General features: G+C 43.6%; 1 long non-coding RNA gene across 1 annotated transcript; it reads right to left on the reverse strand.

Annotated features, from left to right (window-relative positions):
- Positions 1–3,767: 3,767 nt before the first annotated feature.
- LOC116526338 lies at positions 3,768–9,890 on the reverse strand. The gene is made up of 2 exons (XR_004258104.1): positions 8,771–9,890; positions 3,768–6,357 (listed from the first exon to the last, which is right to left on the reverse strand). It is a non-coding gene; the product is annotated as an uncharacterized LOC116526338 (long non-coding RNA).
- Positions 9,891–10,621: the final 731 nt, after the last annotated feature.

The raw sequence follows: 10,621 nt of genomic DNA on the forward strand, positions 1-10,621 counted from the left end.
GTTATGTCCTCTTGGTGAATTGACCACTTCATCATCTTATATAATGTCTCTGTCTATCCCTGCCAATAGTCTTTGTTGAGTTTTCCAAATATTATAAAAGAGGACCAGAAACTGGGAGACTGATCTAGCCTGGCTCATCACTTTAAAGGCAGAACATCACATATAAATTGTTTGTAAGATACATGCACTGTATCTTCTGCTTTGTAAAGTCTTGGACTAGTTATTGAAACCAAGCAATGAAGAAATTGTTCCATTTCCTATACTTAAAAGACTGACATATGAAAACATTCTCCTTTTCCTCTAATCACAGCCTTGCCTTGGATCCCTTTGTGTACTGACCCCAGAGAAGCTCCTGTATGTTTGTAGGGCTGGCACTTGCTGCCCCATATGTATAAAAACAGCTACTTGCCTGTAGATAAAATTTCCATTCGCTACAGGATCAAAACCCCATGGGACTATGCTTACTAATACCTAAGACCCAAAGCTGCCATCACAGTCCCATCACTCAAAAGCCCATCACACAACTGTAAAAATCAGCTATGTGGTGTGTCCAAATCCTATAAATCCAAAGTAAAAAAAAAAAAATCCTGTGACCCATCCTTATGCTTTCTCCTAAGGCCTAACGCCATCCAAACCTTGTGTGTTTGGCTCTCTGAATGCTACTGCTTATGTGTCTCTCAAGGTTCCTGGCTAGTATTCCAAACGTTGGGGAAAATAATGCTATTTGTTGGATTCCTTCAAACTCTGTCATCCTTCTGTGCCAATGCCAATCTTCATAATTGGTCACAGAGATGTGTAATAAGGCTCATTTCCCCCACATCCAGCCCCACACAGGCTTCAGGTGGTGGTGTTCGTCTTTCTACACCACCCACTCTTCTCGAAGTCAATATCCCTTGCTCTATTTCATAAGAAAAGAGGTTGCCAGTATCCTGGGGCAGTCACAAGAGTGGTAAATGTCCCATACAGGACAGCCTGGTGGCAGCTCAGCCTTGTCAGGATTTCAGTGGGTGTCCCTCTGCCGGATGAGCCACAGGCAGTGGGCAGGAGCAGCGCCTGCATGGTGCTTTGCCTCTCTAGGTAGTGGTGGCCCTTATTCATGCCTCTGTCCAGTCAGTTCCTTTTTATATGGCCTTTGGCTGCTTCCACAGTATGTCCAGGGTCACTGTTTGCTTCCCCCCGCCTCCATCCCATATGGCCCTCCGCCTAATCTCTAGTCAGGGTGGAAGGCATGGTTATTAATCTTTATTACAGCACCTCTATGTTCTGTTCCCCTCAGAGTCATCCCTTTTGATTCTTACTGACTCCTACGGGCCTAGTTTGGAAGTCAAACTAAAGAAAATAAACTAGATGAGAACTGTTTTTTTCTTTCCATCCAGATGTTCTGACTGACTGGAAGAAGGGTACGAGAGGTGTAGGAAAGTGTGAAGAGCACAGAGATTACTTTTTCAGAATCCTAGGTCAGTACAGAGACTTACCCACACTGCACCGAAAGGGTCTCAGAGACCTTCCAAAGATCTCCTCAGATGCCCATCCCATCAGAGTTGTCCCACCCAAGGAAAGCCATTAGCCATCTGAGTCTAGCCAAATGACAGTCCTGGTAGTTGGTTTAGTTGGCGGGACTTACAAGTTGAGGTGCTATGGCTGGGAGAGGAGAGGTGGCACCCAGACACACACTTGTTAGGAGCAGGGCTGGGACTCAACTCCAGGTGTCTCATGTTTAGTCCAATACACTGCACTCTCACCTGGGTGACTCCATAGGATCGGTTGGCAGCAAGCCCAGAGCAAGATTGAGATGCAGAGTGGAGGCCAAAGTGGGAGGATGCTTGCTTCTGAAATGAAACTGTCACAGGGAAGGAGCGGGGAGGAAGAGCAGGAGGGACCTAGGCCTGATTTTGCTCATATGTTAGTGAGCTGGGGTCTGGACACCTTTCTCCAAAAGAACTAAGTCTCAGTGGGGCTCTTTTTAGATGCCTTTTAATTGTTTCTCATTCAAAGCTATTTTCTAAGATCAAGAATTTTCCACCTACCTTTATAAATAGAATATAAAAGTAACAGAAAATTTAGGGGAGAACAACACAGCTCCTAGGTGGGGTGGAACTGTGTGTGGCGTGTGGCAGAGCTTGAGGCTGCAGCACACACTAAAATTCCAGCTGTCAACGTCATTCCCCTCCTGGGGAACAATGACTCTAGTTGACTGTAATAATATGATGTTTTAAAAATTGTTCAGCAGAGAGAGTGCTGTTTTGATGGGACTCTGAGGTAAACTCTTGGGTGAGTCAGAGATACAATGGGAAAAATTACCGGTGCTTGGGAGATTTTGAAATATTGGCCTTGCACTTATCCCAGAGAAAATGAATGCTTGATGTATTTTTCAAAGTAGATGAAGGACAAGAGTGGTTGTTTCCTCCCTGACCCCCACCCCCAGCCGACTTTTCAGATTCAAGGCTCACATGGGGAGTCATTCTGAGGGAATTTTGGCCATCTCTGCCAACTGTACTTATGGCTAGATGCCAAATGGTACCCTGAATAAGGATCTGGAACTGTGGCTGTCCTGAAGTGTCCTTTATCCAGTGACTGAGGCTGGATCTACACGGTTCAAGTGCAGTCAGGATTCAGTCACTCTCCAGTTACAGCACAGCCACTTCTCCCCCATCCCAACTCATACCATGATCTTTGCATTGATGACACTCCAGCCCCACTGGTCTTCTTGGTGTTTCTCATGCATGCCATGGGCATTTCCACCTGACAGCCATTGAACTTGCTGTTTGCCCTACCTGGAATGCTCTTGTCCGGATCTGTGCATGCATGGCTTTCTCTCATCATTCAGGCCACTCTTCGGAGGCCTCCCTCACCAGACATCCTAAAGGAGTTCCTCAGACCTTCCCCTTCCCATCTCCATGTCTTATTTTCTTCCGAGCAAGTATTTCTACTATTTTCTGATTTATTCATGCTTTTCTGTCTTTCTCCCCAGGAGAATGTAAGTCCTCTGGGAGCAGGAACCCTGGTTTACTTGCCCACTACTATGTTCCCAACACCTAGAGTTGCACGTGGCACACAGTAGACACTCAAGAAGTGTTTGTTAGAGAGCTGAGGAAAGGACAGTGGATGGGGAGGCCAGTTGCTCCACCCGTCCATAAGTAAGCACACATACTCACAGGCGTGCTGAGGGCCTCAGGGGAGGGCACCAGGGCATTAGCAAAGGCATCCTTCCACCAGGACTTCCGTATTAGGCCCGCAGTTGAAAGAAAAAAATTTAGGATTTGTGCTGATCGTCACATCTGTCATGTACCAATGACAGTTGACCATTAGCTGGTTTTCAAGAAAGTGAGGACAGCCACAGAGCTTTCTCATTTTAGGTATAGCAACTCTTTCCTCACTCATTTTTAATAATGATTTCTTTGCTTTTCTTTGAAGCTTATTAAAACTGGCGGCCTGTCCTGTTTGCAAGAGTTAAAAGATGGGTGTGGGGAATGTTGACAAGCCTCTGACTGTGCAAAAGGATGAGATCACTGGTCCTGGTTCTTTGCAAGATAATATAGTGGACTTTGTTAAGATTAAAGGCAATCACCATTTATGTGCTTTCTTTTCCAGGATTTTAGAGTGAGGGAAACCTCCCCCAGGGTCACCCAGTTCAACATTCCACCAACTGTGACACTTTTCATAACATGGTTAATGAATAATTGTCTGGCCTTTGCTAGAATAGATTCAACTACACCACAGGGCAGGCAGTCAATATTTTACCACTGAGAAAACTTTCCTAAGGAGACTTTCCAATTAAATTGATTCTTTATTTTTCTTTAAAACACCTTTTCTGTGGACAGTTGGTAGATATTTTTAAGCTTGAGATTTGGACCATATGGAGTAAAATATTTAGAAATGTTTAGAGCTATTTTGTCCCTTCTGAAAATGAGATTGAGAATAACCTGAGAGAAAATATAACACCATTGGCTTTCCCATTCATAAACACATTCTGCTTGGCATTTCTCAGACATTCTGTGATGTGAGGGAGCCTGGAGTTTATATTGTATTTGCACGTTATCCCACTGTGATAGGAAATTATTTCTCCTTGGCCAACTCTTATCATGCAGATTGCTCTAAAATCAGATTACAGCTGCTTGTTTTGATTGACTAGTTAGTTCTGCCTTTTAAAAATCACTTATATCTCTTATCAGTGTGAATAAAGCTAAGAATGCAATTACAACATTTACTTACAGGTTTCTAAGGGTGTTTTAACAAGAAGCTGAGAAGAAACAGCTCCTATATAAAAGTGAAGCAGAAACAAACTTCTTCACAATGATCAGTAAATCTGTCAAATAACCCAAGGAGATACAGAATAGTATTAAATTAAATGAAGTTCATCTTTACAGCACTGAGCAACCATTAAATGTCAGTTTATTCCAGGACCTGCAGGGGATGGAGGATGAATAAAACTTTGAAGTTTACACTCACGAGGTCCAAAGTAGAGGCCTGTGTCTCTGTCCATCCTCCCTTCAAGGGAAATCATGCAGTGTGTCTACTTCATATTCTGGCCAACTATAGTGGGAATTTAAGGGATAAGAGCGGGAGAGGCAGTGACTATCGGCATGTGTATCCTAGGCTCTGGGGCGGGACATTGTGATGTGAGTTCCAGTTCTGTACTTATTAGCTTTGTGACCTTGGGCACATTTTTTTAACCTCTCTGTATTTGTTTCTTTGTCTGCAAAATGGTATAACTATTTTTCTTGCAAGGTTTTTGAGAAGATTAGAGATCACATACGTAAAGCTCCCAGCTGAGGGTGGAGCTCTAGGTCTTCAGGGATGTGGCAGCCGCCAGGACTGGGTTGGTTTTTCCCTGCCAAGGGCCATCCTGTCCAGCTGCAGGCATGCTGGCTAGGCACACAGCCTTCAACGGTTCTTAAGTTTGTCTTGCTGGAAGGTGATCTTGGAGGATCTGTGCCAAGACAAGCTGCTGAGGCCTTTTCTGGCCCTGGGTTCTTCGGCAAGGGCTGCTTCTGTGCAAGGGAGACGATTCGGGGCCCAGGGCTGCGACTCACGCAGCGCAGACAGAAGCGCTGAGAAGGCGGGTGAGAGGAGGCCAGGGAAGAAAATCCTGGATAATGTGTTTAATTTGATCGGTTCCCTGGAGTCATTAAAATGAATCCTACCCTGGACTCTCAAATTCTTGAACTGAAACAATCAGTCCAACAGGCTTTTTTTTTTTTTCTGAAAGTAATGAAAGCATACTTAATGATGCGTTCAAAATCCTCAGGCCTGTTGAAATACTGCCCTCTAGTGTTCAGGAAAGGGCGCAGCCTCTTAGGGAAACTGCTTCACCGACCAGCTTGTTACCTGATATAGCTCCAAAGGAAAGCTAAAAAAAAAATGCAAGGCTGACCACAGATAACTCATCCAGTGTAAGGGGTTGAAATGGGGGTGCCGGGAGTCAAATTCCTATTACTGTGATAGAGAAACACAAAATTATCTGTCGCTCATTTTCAAAGGGACCCCACCTGAATTCAGAGGGAATTATTGACCTCTGCAGCATCCTCTTGCCAAGGGGGAAGAAAAATACTCGAAGTGACTGACGCTTGCCTCCCTGCCTCCCTTCCTCTAGCTACCTTCCATTTATACAGCAGCTACCAAAGCATCAGAATATGGACACAGGCAGTCTGAGTTCACGGCTGGCTTCACAATTTGCCATTTGTGCAAACTTGAGTAAGTGACTTAATCTCCCTGTGTCCCAGCTTTTTAAATCTATAAAATAGGGATAAAAAATTTACCTACCTCACCAGCATGTTGTAAGGATGTATTAGATGCTTGGAGTACATTTAAGGTACTTTGAACAAGCCCTTTCACACTGTAAACGCTTAGTAAAATAAGTGATTATCAGTCGCTATTGTATCCTTCTCTGTCTCAGGCTTTGTCCGCGGTCCTCAGGAGGCAGCTGGGAAGACAGGCACGGCCCCTGCCCTCATAAAACATATGTCCACAAATCTTGGGCTTCAAGCTATTAGGGATTTTACCTACTCTGGAGGGCAAAGAAGAGTAAAGCTCCCAATGTATATTTTTTAAAATCCAAGAGGAAACAATTCATGACAGCTGAAGAGCCCAGTAGGAAATATTGGTGCCAATTTTCACAGACAGAGGTAGAATTTCCACAGGTACCTTTCTGGATGCCTTGAGAACTTCTGCTTTTCTCAAACATCACTAATGAGATACAATTCTCCTTCCATTTCCAGAGTTTATCCACACCTTTAGCTAACGGGCAACATAAGTCTTCAGATAAGTCAAATGTGGAGTTACTTGAGTCATGCTGTCTTCCTCTACTTGAAGTTATATTCCTTTGCCTTTCAGAATTACAGTCTCCAGAGGCCCCTGCTAAAACACAGTGTTTTGCACGTTTATTATTATTCATTCATTATATGTTATTAGCCATTAACACCAGGTATGAGACTAATTTGTTAAGTCCTTCCTAACTTAATGGCTAAATTCAGAAACATTCAGAATGAGTGCACCTTTTAAAAACTTTTCCCAATTTAAAAAATACTAAATGCTCATTGTAGAAAATATGATAGAGAACACCCTAAAGAAGAAAATTATCCCTACCACCATGAGATAACTAATCTTAACACTTGATTCTTCTTTCCAGCTACATAATTATAGACTTATCTATGATCAATAGGTCAGCTAGAGTTACATGGATTTTGAGGTCTGGATAAAATGATGCAAACCTCAGTTCACTCCTTGTAAAAGCCCAAAGCCCTCCCTTAAATTTCTGCAGATTGATAAGGAGTTTATTTTCTCATAGTCAGTTCTTGGTTCCAGCTTCTGCCTCCATAAATGTTATCTCTGCTTATTGTCAGATCTTCCTCCTTCCCCAAAACACACATTTGTGCATGTGTGAGTGCATGCACAAGCACACATGTACACACACACACACACACACACACACACACACAAAACTGTTATATTTGTGCCTGTGGTAACTGAAGACCAGAGAGTGAAAGTGTATATTGCAGCATACAGCTTCAAATAAAACATCAGCCAGGCCTTCCTCACAATGTCATTTGGCCATCCCCATTGCCAGAGGAACCCCACCAGCCATCATATGCCCTACTGTCCTCAGCCTGGGAATACCTCTGGGCTCTCTTTCCCTGTTTCTGGGCTCAAGCAGAGAAATTTAGCCACTGCCTGCTGCTTCTTATACTCCTACCAACTCTTCACCCTCAGGCCTTTCCTTCTAAGTCAAGTGCCTCTATCAAGTTATTTTCTAAAGCAGAACAGTTTCTCCCTAAAAGAAATGTTGCCATTAGTAGTTAAAATAATAGAATTTCTACTTCTATTACATTTTTAATGCTGTGTTTATCATAGTATTATGTTCCTTTTCAAGTAAACAACATTATGAACATGTTACTGTGTCAAAAATTATTTAAAAAATATCTCACATATTACATCATCAAAATGAGTAAGTGTTCTTGGAGGAGGGGGCAGGTGAGGAGCATAACGGACATGAGAGGGGGCAGGCTTGTATGGCACCCTAGGACTGAGGTTAGTTATTACAGGACATAGTGTTCCTATCTCCCCTGGAAAAAGGAACAACATATTACAAAAAATTGCTGCAGAAACAAGAAGCAGCCTTGGAATATTCCATAATTTAGCTTAGGCTAAGCTCTGTTAAGGGATGGGACTAACATTATCCTCAGCATAGCTTTTGCTGAGACACTAGAAATTTAGAACATTCCGAATGTGATTGAAGCAAGAGATGGAATAATAAATCCAATTTCTTTAAGGTAATGATGCATCAATTACGATCTATGCTAATATACCACACAGGGTACACAGTTGGAAATAGACACAGTGAAGATAGAATTCTGGAAATGGTGGCGCTTACCTAGCTTTTTACAGATTCTGAGTACTAGAATCTTCGTATCCACAAAATCCCTCCTAAATGTGTATTTATATAATACACACAAACCCTTAAAGAAGGGTTCTTTAAGTCAAGGCTTTATGAAGATAACAGGGCCCTTGCAAGAAATTAGACCCATATAAAATTTACTATATAAACAACAATGTATTGCAGTGAATCGTGATCCCATTCTGCCTCAGCCACCAGGACTGCATGGGATGCTACCTGGCACAGGTAAGGATGGAGTGATGACCTTTCTTTGCTGTGTCTCATACTGTTCTTGCCCCTGCCATGGATTGGGATGTAAGCTTGCTTCAAAGCCGTATTAAAATCAAATTTCAGAAATGTTTGTTTTATATATTTTTTCGTTGTATCCTTTAAGCAATTTGTATGAAGGGGGTCAGAGACAATTCCTCAAAAATCCTTCTTGATCTGACACTTTTTAAAAAACCCACAAACTTATCTAACCATTGCCTTGGTATCCTCTCCTTGTATCTGTCCCCTATTCTATGTTCTTGAATTTCTGAGGCAAACTCTCCATTTGTGTTCTGTTTGGTGACTCTCAGTCACCCCTTTTGAATCCAATGCTGTGGCCTGTCCCTGGATTTCCAGTCCTTTGTCTTGGAACTTACTTTCACACCCCCATTGCTGTACGTCCATGCACACAGGCCAGCTCTATGCCTTTTCCTCCTATTTTGGTTAGCTATGACTACATAGCAAACCACCTCCAAACTTCATGGCCCAGGACAACAGAAGCACTTATTTGTTTATGATTCAGTGGTTTGGGCAGATCTCAGCAGGCAAAGCCTGTCTCTGTTCCTGTGTGGTCAGCTGGGACAGCTTGACTGGAATTGGAGGACCCACTACCACATTGACATTCCTCACGTTGTTGGCAAGTTGGTGTTGGCTGGCGGCTGTGATCCAGCCAGGGCTGTCAGCTGGGGGCTTGAGTTCCCCTCCCCGAGGTCTCTCCATATGGCAAGGTTGGGCTTCTCGTGGCATGGCCATTCTAAGAGAGTTGGACTTCTTCCATGGAAGCTGACTTCCTCCAGAGAGCAATAGCAGAAGCCGCCAGGCTTCTCAAAGTCCCAGAACATACATTTCACCATGTTTCATTGCTCAAAAGAATCACAAGTTCGGCACAGATTCAAAGGGAGAGAGAACAGACTCCCCTCTTGATGGAAAAGTGGCAAGTGAGAGAGGAGATATTGCTGAAGCTATCTTTGGCAATACAATATTCCATACACACTGACACACCCATGCCCTCTCCATGCCCAGCTCTAACTTTCAGAACTCCAGCACAAAAATGAGACTCATGTGCCTTTCTATGTCCAGAAGGGATTTTGGACAGAAAAACTTTACTTCAGTATACTGGGAATATGCTATCTAATTTATTATGAAAATGGCTGTGAAAGATACAACTCTTTGTCTCTCTGGGCTGAGCATTCTGGGACCATGTGCTTTGGCATCATCTTTTTCCACTATTAACCTTCTCCTTTGCACTGTGGTACCCATGTGGGGTGTTTTAATTCCCCTTTTCAAATAGAATCAGTTCCTGTTTGCACACTGAACTAAACATGGATTTTCTATTGAGCTATACCATGACTTATAACACCTGCAAACAGAAGGTGGGGCTGACTGCCGACCACAGGTCCCCAGGGCCCAAGCCTGTATATGGGCATGCACTTAATTCTCTAAAACCTTTTTTACTATATTTTATAGGTTATATACATCAAGAATTCCATCAGGCTTGACCGAGTAATTCTTTTACCCTCCTCTTCTTGCTCCAAAGGCATCAGTGAGGTCACTCTGTGGTGTTCAGCTGGCAGATGGCCTGGTCTAGAGAGTCACAGGTGGGGTTATTCATATGTCTGGTGCCTTGGCAGGGATGGCTGGAAAGCTGGGCTCAGTTGGGACTGTCTACTGGAGTGCCCAACTGCAACCTCTCTAGCACAATGGGCTCAGGCTAGTTGGACTTGTTACATGGCAGCTGGCTGCCCCCACTGCTCCCCACCCCCACTCCCTGCAAGTGTTCCAAGAGAACCAGACAATAGCTGGATGCTTTCTTACATTTAGACTTAGAAGTCACATATGCCCCTTTAGCCACATTCTTCTGGTTACTAGAAAGTCACAGGCCAGCCCAGGTTCTGGAAATGGTGGTGCTTACCTAGCTTTGTATGAAGATAACAGGGCCCTTGCAAGAAATTAGACCCATATAAAATTTACTATATAAACAACAATGCATTGCAGTGAGTCCTGACCCCTTTCTGCCTCAGCCACCAGGACTGCATGGGATGCTACCTGGCACAGGTAAGGGTGGAGTGATGACCTTTCTTTGTTGTGTCTCATACTGTTAAGGGAAAAGAACTGGACACATCTCCTGCTGGGGACGTGATAAGGTCCTGCTGTAGAGGAGCTGATTGGATCTGAGGCACTGTTGCTGCCATTTTTGAAACATGGTAACTTCCCACAGCTGGCTCAGACCTTGGCAAAAGAGCAGTTAAATGAAGCCTGCCTCTCCATTCCTGCTGCTCTTGCCCATGTTTCTCCCTCTTTTGTTGTTCTTACCTTTAGATTTCACTATGATCCCTGGTAACCTCCCTCCCCTTTCCCAGCCTCAGAGTCTACCTCACTCTCCCGATGCTTCCTCCTTTACAGAACTTACCTATTTTATGTCCCATTTTCTCCTGACCCCATTAGATGCCTGGATACATCACTTTGTAATAGAGAGAACAC

This window comes from Sapajus apella, unplaced genomic scaffold (genome assembly GCF_009761245.1).
Source record: "Sapajus apella isolate SASKATOON/1434 unplaced genomic scaffold, GSC_monkey_1.0 scaffold50, whole genome shotgun sequence".
Taxonomy (NCBI): domain Eukaryota; kingdom Metazoa; phylum Chordata; class Mammalia; order Primates; family Cebidae; genus Sapajus; species Sapajus apella.